We start from the raw sequence: 21,716 nt of genomic DNA, 5'->3' as shown, positions 1-21,716 counted from the left end.
AATTCGTTTCGTAAAGAAAACAGGATAGTCCCTTTCTTGGCTTCTGTTTCCCGAGTAGCTGGAATTTTAGTTGGGACGCAAATATATTCTGAATATTCTTGACACTGTCTTTCTAATTTAAAAAGCAAATAATTTTTGCAATTTCTTGCAGTGAGGTATGCTGAATCGATTAGTATCCAACTTATTCTTACAATATTTTAGCAGTTTCTGCAGGCAGAGAAGACAGAGTACAGAGTTTAAATAGTCTTGTTGGCAGTTGTCGTGTGTTTCCATTTGTGTGAATACTGATGCTATGTTTACACGCAAATGTCCCTTTTGTTCCAACACAAAATAAAAATAACTTTTCCGCGAATAAAAAACCTTAGTTAAGAAGTTTAATGTAAAATTTGCAGTGCCACAAGCTATTCGATTCCACACAGAGGGAACTTTGATATCGTGCAAGCTGCAGCACATTAATGAGACAAACGAAAGTTGGTTTCTTCTTCTTTTTTCGCTAAAAAAAAGTAACTAAGTAAATAAATAAGTAAAATTTTTAGACTGTTGTGAAGTGTATTTTACACATTATTAGATATTCTTTTCGTAGAAGCATGTGTTTAAAAATGTAAAACATTCCCAGTATCTACATGTTTCGATAAACGTGTGTCATTAAATCAAGCTCAGTTATTGAAGACCAAGGAGCTTCCACATTAATTATAGTAATGGAGGGCTGACTTGATACTTCCCCGCAATTTCTACACGAAATTTAAATAGGGTCAGGTTTTACATACTGAGGCCCACACTTGTTACTGCATTGAAGAAAGTGCTGATTAGTTTATCAAAACTCTTCAGGGGTCCTGGTATTTTTACGGGGAAAATGATAGGATTAAGTAGAAGCCGACAACGTTCTCGGAATAGTAAAATTTCAAACATTGTATTGTAGATTGCTGTCTTGACAGCTTACTTCAAAATATTTTAAACAATCATGAAGATGGTACCAGGCTGAAAGCCAATGTTAAATTTCCATTCAGTCACCAAGTAAACTATGTATATTTCCAAGCTTGTATTGTCGAATTTCGTTCTTAAGGCCTAATTAAACTAGGAAGTTGTTTCACAATATCAAAATTTTTGTCGTTTATAAGCGCAGTTATTTTAAAACGTAAAAGGTTAAAATGAGTAGAGAGCAAAAAATGCCGCCCGTCTTAAAAACTGTTTGTTTTAATTCTTCCATTCATATCATCTCATTTCCTCAATCATTTTACTCAAAACATATTACTAAAAAATCATTTTTAAATAATGCTCGCTCCACTACATGGCAGGCCCATTTCCACTCTTTTCAAACGAAGTGCATTGCCAGACCTTCTAACACACGCTGACAGTGCTACTCTATTCATATAAAGTAACCTCTATGAGCAACACCTCTGGTATCTTACAAAGAACATAATATTACAGAAGTTCACAATTTCAATCACATTTTTGATCAAAACTTCCTGATAATCACAAGGCAGATAGGATAGTCCCCTTTCATCACCCCTTACCAATTAAACAAGAACTTAGCACAGTGATTTCTGCAGGGCTGGAAAAGTGTAATTGTTCAGAATTATTTAGCATAATGATAGCGTTTTTTACTCTGCCTTGTGTTGCTTCAGAACAGTATGCATACAAAAATGTGCAATAACATTTACCTTTTGTTTGAAATTCTTGTACGATTGCTCTCATTCTTGTGGCTGGATCAGATTCTAAAGACCGACACATAAATTCACGTTTGTGACCAATTGGACATGAAGGTGGGAGACAGTATTCGAATGTTGTATCCTGTCTATGGGGTGCAAGTCATTCAAACTTCGAAAAACCTTAAACTTTCCTTGATTGACGACTCCATGGAGTGTTGTGTGCACAACGACCATATATGTTAAATTAAAAGGAAGGTCAGCGTTGGCCGTAATATTGATGTTTTATTGATAGCAGACTCGATTTTCGATCACATAGTGATCATCTTCAGTGCTGGAAGTTAAAAAATTTTACTTAGCGATCAGTGAGTAAAAACCAAAAAGCACAAATACATCTGAGTTATTCATGTTGTTGTTGTTGTTGTTGTGGTCTTCAGTACTGAGACTGGTTTGATGCAGCCCTCCATGCTACTCTACCCTGTGCAAGCCTCTTCATCTCCCAGTACCTACTGCAGCCTACATCCTTCTGAATCTGCTTAGTGTATTCATCTCTTGGTTTTACTATACGATTTTTACCCTCCATACTGCCCTCCAGTACTAAATTAGTGATCCCTTGATGCCTCAGAACATGTCCTACCAACCGATCCCTTCTTCTAGTCTAGTTGTGCCACAAACTCCTCTTCTTCCCAATTCAGTTCAGTACCTCTTTATTAGTTATGTGATCTAGCCATCTCATCTTCAGCATTCTTCTGTAGCGCCACATTTCGAAAGCTTCTAGTCTCTTCTTGTCTAAACTATTTATCGTCCATGTTTCACTTCCATACATGGCTACACTCCATACATATAAATACTTTCGGAAACGACTTCCTGACACTTAAGTCAATACTCCATGTTAACAAATTTCTCTTCTTCAGAAACGCTTCCCTTGTCATTGCCAGTCTACATTTTATATCCTCTCTACTTCGACCATCATCAGTTATTTTGCTCCCCAAATAGCAAAACTTCTTTACTGCTTTAAGTGTCTCATTCCCAAACCTAATTCCTTTAGCATCACCCAACTTAATTCGACTACATTCCATTATCCTCGTTTTGCTTTTGTTGATTGTCATCTTATATCCTCCTGTCAAGACACTGTCCATTCCGTCCAACTGCTCTTCCAAGTCCATTGCTGTCTCTGACAGAATTACAATGTCATCGGTGAACCTCATTATTCATATGATTTTGAAATGCATCTCGGTTGATTTTTGAACATTTTTGAACACATTCTAAGTTGATTTCTGGACGAATCATAAGTTAATTTTTGAATGTTTGCATAGTGTACGTCATTTCTCTGCCAGGGGACTTCCAGTCGCATGTAAAAATAAAAAAAACTTTCCCGCAGACAAAAGAGGAAGGAGCTGAATGAGCTTCCTGTTGGTACTGGTTTTATGTTTCCTATATTTCATTTTATGTCACACAAAAGAGGAAATTGTTAGCTAACAGGCAATAAACAGTGCGAATTCTCTGAAGAATTCTTACTCTCCCAGTTGTCGTGAATATAGGTCTGATGGCTTCCATTTCAAAATATTCACGTTTGAATTCTACAGAGCGAAATACAGTGAGGTGCGATAGAAGAATTCTGAGTGAACAGGTGTGGCGCTGCACTTTGGCACCCTTAGGACCAAATAATATCTCTTACCTTTCTTGGAAGATATGTTTTATGTATCTTCAGAAAGATGTGCAACACAAAATAAACATATTTTTAAATGCTCATTTTTTAAATTTTTGACTTCCTCTCTCAAAAGCTTGAAGAGCGGCGGTGGGGCGTCACTATCAAGATTTTGCCCCAGTTCGGAAATATGTAGATCCAGGGCTGGATAAAAGAGAACGACTGTAAGTCTAACTATACTTCATTAAGCTATGCCATCAATATGCCTCTGTCATAAAGTTCTTACACGTAGACAAATTAATAAAAATTTTCTTATTAGCTCCCTTGTGTACAATTGCTTACCTTGACACTTGTTTCAACTATACGACAATACCATAAGTTGCATTATAAAGTTTCTACTGCGAACTTCAGCCATACGCCATGTTCTAACGATAAGGAACTACACAGTTACAAATATAAAAAGACTGGCTTAACTTACAAATTATTGGCTTTTGTTATCTTTCCATTCATATCACCTCATTTCCTCAATATTTTTCTCAAAACATATTATTACAAAATCATTTTTAAATAATTCTCCCTCGAACTTCCAACTTTGCCAACCAAGTGCACAGCCAGACTGTCCAACATACACTGACTCTGCTACTCTATTCAGATGAAGTAACCTATCTGAGCAATATCTCTGGTATTTTACAAAGAATATAATATTACAGAGCTTGAGTACATTAATCATGTTCGCAAATCCATTCCCATTTATGGTGTAAACTTCCAAAAATCGTCATGGGATTCCCCTTTCAAACTCTTGCATGCTGTGTAATGCTTTGACAGGCATTCATTGTTTGTGAACATGTGTTAACGCCATATGCTTTTTCAGCTAGTTAAACCTGACTTAAGAATTAAACATCATCTGGGATTGACACAAATCTCCCATCATTGATGGTAAAGTAAACCATTACCCGCCCCACCCCCCCCCCAGTGGCCTTCCACCACCTGCTCTGTTGTTCCGTAGAAGACATTTCCATTGTGCGATGTTGGATTCTTAATATCTGTCCGCAAACCAGGAGGTTGACTTGGTGGGGAATGCCGACGCGATGAGCAGATTCTCAGTTTAATTTTGATGTCCTTTTGACAAAGTAGTTACATTTTATTTATCCTGCCTCACTAGCACGTATTTTAACCATATTACATAACACACTGACTTATTTTCAGTTAGTTTTTCCTACCAGGATGTGTAGTAAAGATGTAGGAGTAGGTCATAAGGGTTCTAATTTTTACTAGCACAGAAATTCATTAGCTTGCCACCACCCATGGGAGGATTATCCAGAAATAAAGATCAGTTCAAGGGGAGTCTAAATGATTAGTAATGATTTTATAGCTAACTCCTCCCTCTCCACTATGAAATGTTTATTATCATTCTTATTATTTATCAGCTTTTCTTTTTTTCTTTTGGTGCGCCGTTTCTCCTATATTACTTACTCAAAATTAATGTTTGAAATGTCGTTTTGAAGATTTCGTTCACCACTAATGACAAAAAATAGACAAATAGTTTTACAGTTATTATTTTCGTTAAAAAACTTAATATGAAACGTCCCCTTTGAACAATTATACAAGATTGTGCTTAAACTGATACAAGATTGTGCTTAAACTGACACACAATAATTTTAGCGCAACGCAATCTGACTTTCAAAAATCCCTACAAAAGAATGGCTCTGACAAACATTAACCTATACGTTTCACAAATCACTTACCTCAAAAAAATCTTCGTTACTCGAACTACTGCAATACAGCGAGCGCCACTACTGCCAGCTAAATAAAAGATTCAAACCACATCCATCTGCCCAACGCTACAATGGCGAATATTACAACAATGCCAACCAGCCACAGACTGCACACAGCACAGCCAGTGATCTTCATAAAGAGCGCTACGTGGCGTTACCAATAAGAAAACCTAAACAACCTACTTACATAGTCTCCATGCTCCCCACAAAAATTTTTACAAGTTGTTTTGGGCAGTGGCCAATAACGATTTGATAAAATTTTTCATAATTACAATAACAAAGATATGAAATGCACACATGTATTGATACAATGTTGGTCAAATGCTAAAATTTCCTCACAGTCCATAAAGACAGTCCCGATCATTCATCATAGTAAAATTGCAGATTTTTTTTCTCAAATTCTGGGCAGCAAAAGGAAATGCACACAGAAGTAGTGGATTTCCATGCTGTCTTGAAGAAGTAGTGTTGTCCTTCCAACGGACAGACAGTGCTGACTCTTGACATGCAGACAAATAATGGGCCACAACAGAGCAAACCCACACCAGGTCAGTTGAAGTTTTGAAGAATATTGGTAGGTAGGTCATCACAGAGCAGACCCACTGTAGTCCCGGTAGAGAGTACGGTATTGGTGGGCCACCAGAGATGCAGACCCACAGCAGTCCTTGTAGAAATAATGGTATTGGTGGGCCATCAAAGATGCAGACCCACTGCAGTCCTCGTAGAGATGGCCAGCAGCCATCTGTTGCGACTGTGCAGGTGCACAATCACCATCGAAGAGTCTTGCGGAGAATACAGCAAGTCCATAAACCACCACTTGCGGACTCACAATTCTTTTTTTGAAATGTCCTTAGAACCAGCAATGCTTTTATCCAGTCCCTTTCTGAATTATTAACACACATGCAAACACTATCAGTCCCGACTTCTCACATATTGTCCATATACTATGACCAACAGAAACGTGTGCAGTGAAATGTATCTTACAAGTAACTTAATTTGATGAACTGGTGTCAATTACAGTTTTGTAACATAAGAATACAATAACAAAGGTACAAAATACATCATTAAAAACATAATAATACAGATAACATTTGTAGTAATACAGGCTTTACAAAACAATAGAAATAAACATATACATCAGTGTTACAGAAATTATGACATAAGTACATATATAAAAGATCAGAATAACTTTTGAAACATCAACTTCACACATGAGCATTAAAACAAAACAGAACAAATAATGGCTGAACATCTTTACAAAGTAAATAACATAATATTAGAAGAATTCTACAAGATAACTCTCATCAGCTAAACACATAAAGGTAGGTAAAACCCAAATTCACATAGTGTAATAACACAAAAATACAGGACATGGTTTGTTTTCAGTGTAACATTTGGTACTGCATTCCAACCCAAAACTTCACTCCATAGGTCTTTCGTCTTATTTCAACATTTGTTTCCATAAAAAAAATCCTATCCAAGTATGCCTTCTGTATTTATGTGTTCACATATTTCTTACCTCATTATTTCTTTTCCATTATCTTACCTCATCATTTATTTCCAAGAAAATCCTACCTATACCTGCTTTCTGTACTTTTTTCGTATAACTTCTCAATGCATTTCTTCCAATTCATCGCAACTCATTCTCTTATTTAGTCTACCCCCTCATAGGCTAACTTAAATCTACTGAGCTCAGATGCATAAACTAAGGGACGAGGCAATGCAGCAGCACAAAACAATTAACACAAACAGCAATGACAAAAAAATGCAGAATGGCAAAGCAGGCAGCATAAATTAGCAAAGCAAATGCAATATTACAACTAATATAAGGCAATGTGCAGCAAACAAGAAAAATAAATCAGTAGTAAAACTAGCTTAACAGAGTAATACAAAGTGAAATTTAGTAGCACTATGCCTGGCAAACAGCAGCAGCAAATGCAATAACTTATATCTAAACATGACAAAGCTCAAGCAGAAAGAATATTACAGTAAAGATGGCCATGTCTAATACCTATGTCACATCTTAACACTTGAGTGATGCATCACCTTGACTTACTCTAGCAGATAAGTTACCAAACTGTTAAAAAACTATTTTTGCATTTCCTGTGAAGGGAAATGTCTATTTTGCTCTTCTTTCTACGAAATTACATCATAAAATCATTCTTTACTGGATCTGTAGACAGAAAATAGTGATATTAGTACATCTATGAAATTTTATTTTAACCAATGCTGCAGTGCAGCTAGAAGCTAGATATTAAACAAAATGAGTAAATAAACACATAAATCAAGCCATATGGCATTTCACTCAACTAACAAGACAATAGCCGTGAAATGTTTCTCATTGTTTCATTAGGCATTTTAGTACATATCATAAATTAAGAGCTTCACAGTATAATCATATGTTTTCAAGTTTGAGTGTGTCGTATTTGCGATGCTTTCTACAAAGGAATGTCAATAGCGAGGATAATGGCCTTCCTTCTTTTTTTCTCCACCTGTGCCTCTGAAAGGCACACACTAATGTCTTTTTTCCAGGCGATTGTCACGAAGCTGGGTGCCCTGACGCATTATGTGCAGGTGGTCACTTAACTTTCTAACAAAAATATTTACGACACCAGTTTGCACTGCAGTGACAGTCTCATAGAAAAATTTCACAGGTCGAGAATTTGCGTATCAAATCTGTAGAAACAAAATCCTGTAAATATAACAGTGTCAAAAAATTTTCTCCAGCATAGTGATACATTCACGCATATACACACATTTCATAACTCTTAAAGTACGATTCTCGGTTTACAACATCCTTTTTCACAAACCAGAGTCCCTAACTTCATTCATTATTCATATACATATAAACACGCAATCACATTCCTCATATAGCACCAGCTTCTTGATCATAAACATACCTCAACAGCATAATACACATTGTCATTGTAATAATATCATAACATCTCAGTCAATTCTCAAAATCGTTGTAGCTTCCTCCAATAATTTCAAAACCTAAAAACAACTCTCTGCTCATTTCAATAGTGTCATCTACCTCAAATGTACTTTAAAAATCATGATCTCATACCAAATACATCATTAAAAGCTCTCATAGTATCACAATGGTTCCGAAAAAATATGAACAGTTCACAAAGTACAGACAAAATACAATTTCGTAAGTGTGAAGTTATCCAACTGTGTAATTACTTAAACATCTGTCACTGATGTAGTAAAATAAATGTTTTTCTCTCCCAGTTAGATGATCAGATAGCTGTGTAATTTATGTGTTAGAGAAATATGGTACCGATGTGTAAAGTTGTATAAGCAAATACCATATTAGCTAGGGCTCCTTGTGCTTGCAAAACACATGGTACACAAAGTAAGTGTGTACCCGCCTTAGGATTAAAGTAATTATACCCTCAGGTGTTACAGATTACAGCAATGGAATGAAATGTATCACGGAAAACTTTCTTTGTAATTCAAAAATCTTGAAAAATAAATGGTTCAAGTACAAATTTAATCACTCAAATGTCTATCCTGTAGCGCTAAATGTGCGTCTTGCTGTAAGATAATTCTGTGGAAGTGTCGTAGTCATCGTCCTCAGAAAGCTAAGTTCTGCAGAAGTCAATGTACTTACTTCATGATAAACAAAAGTGAAATGCTTTGTGTATAAATATCTTAGTTACTACGCTTATTGCCTTGATGAAGAATGTACTGTGCGGTAACGTATTGTTGTGCTACGGAAAAGGCTGTCTCATTGTAGCTACACCACAAAAGTTACTACTAAAACATGTTTTCCTTTCCAGAAGAATTCAGAAAAACTGTGCTCATATAAAACAGAAAAACCGCAAAAGTAACATTGTAAATTGTCACTCATTAGTGGCGTCGTGATAAAATCGTGTAGCTGCCAAAGAAATCAAATACTAAGTCATCTTTAATGTCACAAAAACTACTTGAAATAAGGAATGTCTTTTCAAGTAACCAAAATGTTGCATTAAAATCTCATTAGCAGTATATGTTCTAATTATGTAAGCCTCATAGTCGTTAGTAATCGTGCAACTATCCAGCAAGAATGTACACACACAGTAACAATGTGTCCTCTGTTCACTATCACAATGCAGTGGTAATTACCGTCTAAATATGTTCCGTAGGTTCTAGACTGGATAGTTAACTTCAAAACTCACTTGTTGCATGATGACAGTTTCAGAGTGTGACAACGCATACTAGTAACGTGAATTGAAAAGTTTTATGGCAAAGACAAAGTTAAAAAGCAGATTATCTTTCAATAAACGGTTTTACCTGTGAAATGTAGTGTAATCCTTCACTCTTCCTAGTGCGCAGTGTATCAGCTTCAAAGCAATTATCATGTTGTATATGTCGGTAAAGAATACTGGAATTTTTCCTAAGGTTAGCGTCAATGTTATTTTTGGCTGAGCCAGCCGGCGCATGTGGCTGCCTGCGGTGCGAGTCATTGTCTGTTTCTTTGTTGGCGTGCGTCGTTTTTGGGATTAGGAGACCTAACTTCTACAAATTCACCTTTTGTAGAGTGCCTGCTCTGTTTGAATCCCGCCAGTTCTGATATAATTCAGGTCTGTCGTTTGGACGGTAGTTTACATAGTTTCTTGTTTGTCGGTCATGTTGTGGAGAATTTCTCCCGGAATCGTAACTGCGCGCTGGTCCGTTGCGTCTAAAGTTTTTCTGTCTCCCCTGATAACAATAGTTCTGGTTGCCATATTGTCTGTTTCTCTGAGTGTTTCTGTGATAGTCACTACCACAGAGAGGTGATCTTTCCCTGTAATTACTACTACTCTGCCAACGGTTGTCATATGGGTGGTGTCTATTTTGGTCACGATTTGTGTTGTGAAAATAGCCTTGTCCTGTCCAGTTATTATTTCGTTCATCGCGGAATTGCGACGGATGTGACCTGTAATTGTTGTGTTCCTGTTTTCGCGTTCCGCGATTGTCCGTGTCAATTTCTAATTCTTGTAAGAGTCACTGAAAAGCTACAATGTCGTCTTTGCAACGTCCTGCCAAAATAATATGTCGTAAATGTTCAGGTAATTTGACTAAGCAAATGCGGATAAGTTCTGAGGGGCTGTATGGGTTTGACAGGTACTGATTCTTGTGCAACATGTCTTCAAAATATTTCACAAGACTGGAAAATTCAGATTGCTCGAAATGTTTCATCATTACGATGCTATGTTTTACTTGGTCTTGTGTGGCTTGAGACCAATATGCTGAGAGGAAGGCATGGTAAAATTCTCCTTCACTGTGGCAATCTTGCACGACCGATCGCATTCTTACAGCTGGTTCATTCTCTAAGTAGCCACACATAAATTCTAATCTGTGCTCTAATGACCAGTTGGGAGGAAAACAATGAGAGAATTGATGGAGCCATGCTTGTGGATGAATGTCGTTGCCAGAATTCTTAAATGTTTTGAATTTACGTGTAGTAATGAACAGCTTATAGTCAAAATCATCATGTCGGAGAGTCGCATGTCGGTCATTGTTACGTCGTTTCGGCGGTTACATCTCAAAATTCGGCGTACCTAGCAAATTTCTTTCATAATTTCCGAAGTGCCCTGTGTTATTATGTTGTGGCTGTTCCGTATTTCTATGTCCCTCTTCCCGTATTGGAGCGCGAGTGTCCTCTGAAATACGTAATTCTTGTATTACCAGTGTCAGCTGATCTTGTACTTCCCGGATTTTTTTGGTGTTGTGTATTAATTTGATTCTGATTTTGTTTGAATTTCCTAATTTGTTCGAACTCTTCTGTGTCATTAAAGACTACCGATTTTGTGTCATTCACATTTACATCCACCTTCGTAGATAAATTATTTCGCTGATCCGAAAGTTCAGCTACTTTCTCTGATAATGAACTGATTTCCTCCATGTGTCTTTTTGAACCAATTTTCAGAGTATCTACTGTGTCCTTTAAGTTTTCCTGAATTTTTGCAAGTTGCGTAAGCGAAATGATAGATGAAACTGAGTCAATTTTAGCTTGCAAGGTCTCATGATTTTCATGAACAATAGTTTGCAGTTCTTTTATGGCTGCTTCGTGATTCTGTAATGCATTGTCATGCCGCGAAAAAATAGGTTGGAAATGCTCACAAATTTGTGTTTTTACGTCATTACAGACTTTCTGACATTTCGATTCAATTTTATGTAATTCAGTAGTTAAATCTTCACTTGTTTGTTCAAGCTTATGTTCCACTGAGTCTAACTTTTGAAGCTTTTGTCCCATTGCGTCTAACTGTTGCTGTGTTTCTCTCTGGTGTTGTTCCATTGTGTCTAACTTTTGAAGTTTTGCTGTGTCTGTCTCTGCCCTTGTGTCTAACTTCTGAAGCTTTTGCTGCTTCTCTGATTTTGTTCCATTTGTTGCATTAATTGCAATAATAATGTATTAGTGTCTGGAATCTGTTTCTCTATGCTTTTTGGCAGTGCATTTTCACCGGAAACATTCACATTTTGACAAGCAGAAAATGTGTCTTGTCTCATTTGAGAAAACGGTGAGGACCCAAAACCTGAATCTACAGTATTTACAATATTGTGTGCTATCATTTCGGATTCCTGAGGCGAGCCCTTGCCGACCGATCGACCGATAATGCTTCCCTGTTCACTAATTGTTTCACTGCCTACACCATTATTTGCAGCCCAATCCATTTCCCTATGCACAATTTCCAAATTACTACTTTGAACATTAGTTAATTCATTACTCGGCGGCGCTAACACACTGCTTTCGTCTTCACTGTCATTTCTCAGTTTACTTTGAAACCTATTATTACAGCCGGCCGTGGTGGTCTCGCGGTTCTAGGCGCGCAGTCCGGAACCGCGCGACTGCTACGGTCGCAGGTTCGAATCCTGCCTCGGGCTTGGATGTGTGTGATGTCCTTAGGTTAGTTAGGTTTAAGTAGTTCTGAGTTCTAGGGGACTGATGACCTCAGATGTTAAGTTCCATAGTGCTCAGAGCCATTTGAACCATTTGAACCAACCTAGTATTACGTTTTTCACACTCCATTATTGTCACAATATTTCACACGACAACACATAAAAACCCAATTTGAAGAACAAAAGTAAGAGAACACATTAAGATAGCACTGAAAATAATATATCTAGTTAATTGCAAGCGCAGCTGCGAAATACTTAGTGCAAATCTACATGCATGCCACAGCTGTTTTACTGTACAACAATGAAAAACTACAACTACAAAGGAAATTCTCTCTAAAATTACGCGCTAGCAATAAACAAAAGCTACACTAATTACACAAACTACAAGAAAAAATCAGAAGATTCCAGTGAGGTATCCTCGGCTAAGGGTCAACATATGAAACGTCCCCTTTGAACAATTATACAAGATTGTGCTTAAACTGACACACAATAATTTTAGCGCAACGCAATCTGACTTTCAAAAATCCCTACAAAAGAATGGCCCTGACTAACATTAACGTATACGTTTCAGAAATCACTTACCTCACAAAAATCTTCGTTACTCGAACTACTGCAATACAGCGAGCACCACTACTGCCAGCTAAATAAAAGATTCAAACCACTGAAGGTACTAAGTACTGATAGGCATAGTTAGCAAATGAAAGATTTTGATAGAGAACAAACAATGTATTTACCTCAATAGTGTTCAAAAGTGATAATATATATATAGCAGTTCATGACATTCAGTCTTACAAATTTCAAAACTCCGCCATTTCTCTCCCCACATCCACCACTGCTGGCGGCTCACCTCTAACTGCGCATCGCTACGCGCTGTTCACATCCATCTGCCCAACGCTACAATGGCTAGTATTACAACAATGCCAACCACCCACAGACTGCACACAGCACAGCCAGTTATCTTCATAAAGAGCGCTACGTGTCGTTACCAATAAGAAAACCTAAACAGCCTACTTACAAATATTGTGAACATTTTTAAGAACATTGTAGGAGGTGCTATCTATTGACAATCTGATTAACTATCATGCACTACAGCAGTTGCAGTTATTTTAGATTCCTTATGCGAGCGCAGTCTGTCACGCGATTTTGGTCATACAGGTCAATGTAAGAAATTCAGAAGAGGCCATCTATTGACAATCTAATTTTACTGTTGTGCAAAATAGCAGTTCGAGTTGTTTACTTTCTTTAAGCAAGCGTTGTGTACTAAGCTAATAAACAGAATTAAATCAACGTTCATCATCGCATGTACGTACCACTTCCTTTTTTAAGATGACTTATTTAACTTTTAATTATTCTTAACTTCGCAGCAGTGTGTTACACTTCTCCTAACCTCAATGCCATTAATCTTTGTCACCAGAAAACGTAAAAACAAACATTTCCTGCCGGGAATATTTATTTGTAACGAATTTTTCTTTATAAGCGAACGATTGCAGGGAAAAGGAGTAACCCGCTGAATTACAGGCCCATATCACTAATGTCGATTTACGGTGGAGTTTTCGAACATTATAAATTACTTCGAAGAAAACGATTTATTGACATATGGTCAGCACGAATTCGGAAAACATCGTTCTTGTGATACACAACTAGCTCTTTATCCTCATGAAGTAACGAATGCTATCGACAGGGGATGTCAAATTGATTCCATACTTTTAGATTTCCAGAAGGCTTTCGACATCGTTCCTCACAAGCGGCTTCTAACCAAACTGCATGACTATACAATTCGCCTCAGTTTTGCGACTGGATTCGTGATTTCCTGTCAGAAAGGTCACAGTTCATAGTAATAGAAGGAAAGTCATCGAGTAAAACAGAAGTATTATCGGGCTTTCCCCAAGGAAGTTTTATAGGCCCTATATTGTTTTTGATCTATATTAGATGGTCTGCAAAAAATGGTTCAAATGGACATGAGCACTATGGGACTTAACATCTGTGGTCATCAGTCGCCTAGAACTCAGAACTACTTAAACCTAACTAACCTAAGGACATCACACACATCCATGCCCGAGGCAGGATTCGAACCTGCGACCGTAGCGGTCACGCGGTTCCAGACTGAAGCGCCTAGAACTGCACGTTGGTTGGTTGTTTGTTTGGGGAAGGAGACCAGACAGCGTGGTCATCGGTCTCATCGGTGTACGGAAGGATGTGGAAGGAAGTCGGCCGTGCCCTTTCAGAGGAACCATCCCGGCATTTGCCTGCAGTGATTTAGGGAAATCACGGAAAACCTAAATCAGGATGGCCGGACACGGGATTGAACCGTCGTCCTCCCGAATGCGAGTCTAGAACTGCACGGCCAAACCGGCCGGCTTAGATTGACTGCAGATTATTTACCGTCTTGTAAAGTCATCAGATGACCGAAACGAATTGCAAAATGATTTCAATAAGATATCTGTATGATGCGAAAAGTGGCAATTGACACTGGAAAAAGAAAAGTGTGAAGTTATTCACATGAGTACTAAAAGAAATTCGCTAGATTTCGATTACGCGATAAGTAACACCAATCTTAAGGCTGTAAATTCAACTAAATGCTTAGGGATTACAATTACAAATAACCTAATTGGAACGTTCACAGAGATAATGTTGTGCGTCGAGCAAACCAAAGACTGCGATTCATTGGCAAAACACTGCAAAGTGTAACAGGTCTACTAAATAGACTGCAAACACCACGCTTGTCCGCCCTATTCTGGAGTATTGCTGTGCGATGTGGGAACCGCATCAGGTGGGACTGACGGATGAGACCGAAAAAGTTCAAAGAATGGCGGTTCGTTTTGTACTATCGCGAAATAGGTTAGATAGTGTCACAGGAATGATACGTGAATTGAAGTGGCAATCATTAAAACAAAGGCGTTTTTAGTTGTGAGGGGATCTTCTCATGAAATTTCAATCACCAGTTTTCTCCTCTGATAGTGAAAACATATTGGCACCCATCTACATAGGGAGAAATGACAGCCACGATAAAATAAGTAAAATCAGGGTTCGCACAGAAAAATTTAAGCTCTCGCTTTTCCCGCACGGCGTTCGAGACTGGAACGGTCGAGAGACAGCAAGGTGGGTCATTGAACCTCTGCGAGTAACTTTATTGTGAATAGCGGAGTAATCACGTAGATGTAGATTACAAAAACACAAAAACTGTAAAATATCTGCTAATTTTTTCTTTTATATTTCATGTTTCCATGATGCCACAGGACACAACGTGCACACCATATTCAGTGGCACAGAAATCAATGAACACAATGTTTTGCAGTTCTATTCAGCGGCGATTCTATGTTCAGAAAATGATTATTGGTAGTCAGGAGCTCCAATGTTAGGCGCGTAATGGGGCCCCTTAGGGATACGGCGGCTAAGGAGAGGAAGAAATCCAGTGTGCACTCCTTGTGCATTACGGGAGGAGTCATTCCTGATGTGAAAAGGGTCCTTCCGGATGCCATGAAGAGCACAGGGTGCAGCCAGCTGCAGGTGGTGGCACATGTCGGCACTAATGACGTGTGTCGCTTTGGATCTGAGGAAATTCTCTCTGGATTCCAGCGGCTATCTGATTTGGTGAAGGCTGCTGGTCTTGCTTACGAGATGAAGGCAGAGCTCACCATCTGCAGCATCGTTGACGGAACCGACTGCGGACCTTTGGTGCAGAGCCGGGTGGAGGATCTGAATCAGAGGCTCAGACGGTTTTGCGACCGTATTGGCTGCAGATTCCTTAACTTGCGCCATAGGGTGGTGGGGTTTCGGGTTCCGCTGAATAGGTCAGGAGTAACTACACTCAGCTGGCGGCTACACGGGTAGCGGAGGCTGTGTGGCGTGGACTGGGCGGTTTCTTAGGTTAGAATGCCTCGGGAAAGTACGGGGTGGGCTGCAATGTCAAAGGGTGCTTGGCAATTACAGGACGTGCTTGGATCAAGGAACAGTCGGAATTATAGTTGTAAATTGTTGTAGTTGCGCTGAAAAGTCCCTGAGCTTCAAGCGCTAATAGAAAGCACAGAAGCTGATATCGTTATAGGTACAGAAAGCTGGCTAAAGCCTGAAATAAGTTCTGCAGAAATTTTTACGAAGTCTCAGACGGTGTTCAGGAAAGATACACTCCTGGAAATTGAAATAATAACACCGTGAATTCATTGTCCCAGGAAGGGGAAACTTTATTGACACATTCCTGGGGTCAGATACATCACATGATCACACTGACAGAACCACAGACACACAGACACAGGCAACAGAGCATGCACAATGTCGGCACTAGTACAGTGTATATCCACCTTTCGCAGCAATGCAGGCTGCTATTCTCCCATGGAGACGATCGTAGAGAGATGCTGGATGTAGTCCTGTGGAGCGGCTTGCCATGCCATTTCCACCTGGCGCCTCAGTTGGACCAGCGTTCGTGCTGGACGTGCAGACCGCGTGAGACGACGCTTCATCCAGTCCCAAACATGCTCAATGGGGGACAGATCCGGAGATCTTGCTGGCCAGGGTAGTTGACTTACACCTTCTAGAGCACGTTGGGTGGCACGGGATACATGCGGACGTGCATTGTCCTGTTGGAACAGCAATTTCGCTTGCCGGTCTAGGAATGGTAGAACGATGGGTTGGATGACGGTTTGGATGTACTGTGCACTATTCAGTGTCCCCTCGACGATCACCAGACGTGTACGGGCCGTGTAGGAGATCGCTCCCCACACCATGATGCCGGGTGTTGGCCCTGTGTGCCTCGGTCGTATGCAGTCCTGATTGTGGCGCTCACCTGCACGGCGCCAAACACGCATACGACCATCATTGGCACCAAGGCAGAAGTGACTCTCATCGCTGAAGACTACACGTCTCCATTCGTCCCTCCATTCACGCCTATCGCGACACCACTGGAGGCGGGCTGCACGATGTTGGCGCGTGAGCGGAAGACGGCCTAACGGTGTGCGGGACCGTAGCCCAGCTTCATGGAGACGGTTGCGAATGGTCCTCGCCGATACCCCAGGAGCAACAGTGTCCCTAATTTGCTGGGAAGTGGCGGTGCGGTCCCCTACAGCACTGCGTAGGATCCTACGGTCTTGGTGTGCATCCGTGCGTCGCTGCGGTCTGGTCCCAGGTCGACGGGCACGTGTACCTTCCGCCGACCACTGGCGACAACATCGAGGTACTGTGGATACCTCACGCCCCACGTGTTGAGCAATTCGGCGGCACGTCCACCCGGCCTGCCGCATGCCCACTATACGCCCTCGCTCAAAGTCTATCAACTGCACATACGGTTCACGTCCACGCTGTCGCGGCATGCTACCAGTGTTAAAGACTGCGATGGAGCTCCGTATGCCACGGCAAACTGGCTGACACTGACGGCGGCGGTGCACAAATGCTGCGCAGCTAGCCCCATTCGACGGCCAACACCGCTGTTCCTGGTGTGTCCGCTGTGCCGTGTGTGTGATCATTGCTTGTACAGCCCTCTCGCAGTGTCCGGAGCAAGTATGGTGGGTCTGACACACCGGTGTCAATGTGTTCTTTTTTCCATTTCCAGGAGTGTAGCATCAAATAAAGGCCTTAATGTGAGGAAGAAATTTCTACGAATATATGTTTGGAGCACAGCATTGTATGGCTGTGAATCATAGACTGAGGGAATAATGGAAAAGAAGTGAATCGAAGCGTTTGAGATGTGTTTCTGTCGAAGGCTGTCACAGATTAGGTATGCTGATAAGAAATTAAATGAGGAGTGTTTCCTCAGATGGGTGAAAAAGGAAAATGAGGGAAAATCGATAAGAAGTAACAGGATGAGAGGACACGTGTTACGACATGAAGGTATAACTTCCAGGGTACTTCAGAATGGTGTAGAGAGTACAAACTGTAAGGAAAGAGAGAGATTGGAAAACATCCGACAAATTATTGAGGACATTGGTTGCAGGTGCTGCTCTGAGGTGGAGAGTTTGACTTAGGAGAAGTCGTGCCGGTCGACAGCAAATCAGTCAGAAGACTGATGACACAAAAGAAAAAATTGTGAACCAAATTATCAGACATAAGAAATGTACAAATCGCATACGACACGGCTCTAAACGCTAAAATTTAGAATTGATTTGGCAAAGTATCCATCAATTTAAATAGAAACGAAATGAGGCTGAAGTGGTACGTCAGATCCTAAGCTGAAACCATTAGAAAAACAACTTTTGTTGATTTGTATGAGAAGCGTGGGTAGTGAACATGCCTTTTTTTTCTTTTTTGCGGAGTCCATTGTTTGTGGGAGATTCCTATGCCCTTTATTAAACTACTGTTAATTTATTCCAGCAAACATTTCACCTTCTCCATACAGTTTCATAACATTATTTATTTCGATGTACAGTTCACATAGCGCAGTGGCTAACACACTGGTCTCGCATTCGGGAGGACGACGGTTCAATCCCGTGTCCGGCCATCCTGATTTAGGTTTTCCGTGATTTCCCTTAATCGTTCCAGGCAAATGCCAGGATGGTTCCTTTCAAAGGGCACGGCCGACTTCCTTCCCCGTCCTTCCCTAATCCGAGACCTATGACCTCGCTGTCTGGTCTCCGCCCCAAAACAACCCTACCCAACTCAGTTCACACAGAACAGGTTTCAAGACTGTTGAGGCAACTTCGGGCCTGATAACAGACTATGCAGCCTTGAAATCAAACTGGTTATAAAAATAAATTATTTCGTAGAACTGTATGGAGAGACTGACATAGTTCCTGAAATATACCGTTTGATTTCTTTACATTAGTGATGGTTTCTTTCTTTTTTCACTTAACTTTTGCTTTTATCTTACTGTTTCCTAGATAACAAAGCCGTATTTCCAATACGCTGAAGCATCTCACCTATGGAAATATATCACTTTCGAGACCAACCTGAACTCATGTAATGGAGGCAAAGGGAACTAGTTTTGCATCCAAAACATAAACATATTCTGCAAAACATTCTTCGAGTAACAAAACCTTTACTGCAGTTATCAGTTGTTCGTGATTTGTAAACAGTTTTCAGAGGGCTGGCTGGAATGTAGCGACTGAGGGAGTCGGTAAAAGTTGCGCGCAGCCTAATGGCGGTCCAGATAGCGCGCCTGGATTCAGAACGCTGCCTGCCGTCGCGTTTTATTTTATTCAGTAGCTTTCCGCATAGTAATTTATTGTTATGGGAAAACGCTTAAGGAGATTGAACTTTGAGATTCCGCTGTTTCCTGCATACAAATGGCGCATACACTAATCTTCGCACGTGCGACGCGCAACTGTTTCCGCCAGAGATAAAACTTTCTCCTGCCGCGCTTCGCTTCCTTTCCGGGGCGAAATGACTTAATGGTTGCTGCAGGGACAAGGAACGACCGTATATTTTACGTCGCACGTGGCGGCCACCTATCTCTTTATACACGAAACACGCGTCCCGTGGTTTGCGAGCGAACCCCACCAATGTACAAACTACGGTGTGAGGCCCTGACAGTACTTAAAGCCTTTATGTTTGATGAAAATGTAAGACAAAAGATTCCGCTAGTACAAAAATAATAGTAGCACAATGTAACATATCAGTCGCGATACTCAGTCTTGTTTTATTACCCACTGCGATAGCAGTGCACCAAGCGGCCAGAAACTGACATTTCTGAGTACGATATCGGGTGGGTGCGAATACAATCGTTTATATTGATTTGTAACACAGTTTTTAGAACAGCGAGAGTATATAGCGCCATAAAAACGTACATTAACTAAAAAATGACACCACATTTGTCATTCTTTACTTCCTAAGATCCCTGGGTGGTATGAAACGGTAGATCGCAGGACTGTTTTTTTATGGTTGTCTTGCAACATACAGATGCTTACGGAAGAGTATCGTTTACTTTTAAGGACTGAAAATGCCTAGCAAATCACAGAAGACCTTACCTTATGTAGGAAAATTTCATGTATCTACCCAACAACTCCTTGCAAATAAATCAGTGAATGTGGAGCCTAGTAAACCTATATGGAATATAACACATGCGTTATTTAACGTACCAAATAAAGCACGACACATGTAGCTGAAGGAATAAACGCAGAGACGTCATAATAAAACGCCTAAAGCAATAAAACTGTTTCCTTAACGGAGATGAAACCACTTCGACAATTGTTGTTGCATCTGAGCCACAAACAGCAAGAATCAAAGTATTCGCTTTTGAACAAACCTAATTGTATTTACAAAAAATATTCTTGTATCAGAAAGTCGAGTGAAGTGTAAGAATGGACGAATCATAAGATTCCATAAAAAATTTTGCTCGCAAGGAAAGTACCTGTCGTAATATCAACAGACAAAAAGAGAAATATATGCTTCCCATGCACGAAATGCGTTTTTATATCCTCTTGCTGCCAGCAGAGTAGCCTGCAATTACATACATTTTCGGAAGTATTTCTTTATGAATAAGTTGTAGCTTATGCCACTGAATCAGTGAAATTCAGTTGATTTTACTTTTATTTCACGATCATTCTTTTTCCTTGGTGATTTACTAACGCAGAGAACGCATAAAATATATGAATTATTTATTTTATTAAGTAGAAAATGAATCTGACATACTTTATCCATATGGCGCATGTAACTGCTTTCTCACCACTTGGAGCGCTAGTATCGCTGGAGCTATCAAACGGCAACAATTTTCAGGCCAGAGAGTGTCGCGACTGTACGTACTAGGGTGTGATAGTAATCTCGGCCTCTTACACCATAAAAATATGTAGAATGCCCATGCCTCTGTATCTGCCTTGCAGAAATGAACAGTCACGTGACCTCCTTATGTGGTAGTGATTTTTAACATTTGTATGTTATCCCATTATCAAGTGCTATAGCCCGCATCTCGTGGTCGTGCGGTAGCGTTCTCGCTTCCCACGCCCGGGTTCCCGGGTTCGATTCCCGGCGGGGTCAGGGATTTTCTCTGCCTCGTGATGGCTGGGTGTTGTGTGCTGTCCTTAGGTTAGTTAGGCTTAAGTAGTTCTAAGTTCTAGGGGACTGATGACCATAGATGTTAAGTCCCATAGTGCTCAGAACCATTTGAACCATATTTTTGCCACGTGCTATAAAACAAGTAAACAAATCAATACAGGGTGATCCACAAGTCACAAGTGGCAATGTTTCATGTTATTGTATTGAAACAAAATGCAACTCGAAAGGCAAACATGAACATGAAACGACTCCATAGCTCTATTATAAATAGTATTTAACATAAAAAGATACGTTCAAGAATGGAATAACTGAGAAACGAATGTTCGTACTGTAATGTATCCCTCAAAGAATGAATGTGTAATAAAATGACTGAACTTTAATGCTCCAAAAGCTAATTATTCGGAGGTGGTTTACATCACCGCGACTGCAGCAGGAGCACATCAAAAAACATGGTTAATCGAAATTAAAACTTCTACTTAGTAGAAAACGACTCCATTACCTGCTGTTTTCTGATTGCTTTTAGTCAGGTGCAAACTCGTCCCTGGGGAGTGGGTGACGGTGGATCCTGATAATATGAGGGGCAATGCAAGAAATCATTTTCATGGCACAATACAGTGATCATACCTCGTAATAAGAGATTTGGGCTACAAGGTTCTACCTATAAAACGCAAATGTGTATGTGAAGAAGCGCAATCAACATGTCACCAAACCAACCGCTTCCCAATGAAGTTGAATAGCTGAAACACAAACAAACTCTCTACACATCATTAGTAAGGGAATAGGGACCAATTGCTAGTATATAACTGAACTTAGATAACATCGTTATTTGAGGTCAAAATTACAGGGAATAAGGGAATGTATCCTTAC

This window comes from Schistocerca gregaria, chromosome 4 (assembly GCF_023897955.1).
Source record: "Schistocerca gregaria isolate iqSchGreg1 chromosome 4, iqSchGreg1.2, whole genome shotgun sequence".
In the NCBI taxonomy this organism is placed as follows: Eukaryota; Metazoa; Arthropoda; class Insecta; order Orthoptera; family Acrididae; genus Schistocerca; species Schistocerca gregaria.
This window is presented reverse-complemented; position numbering follows the sequence as displayed.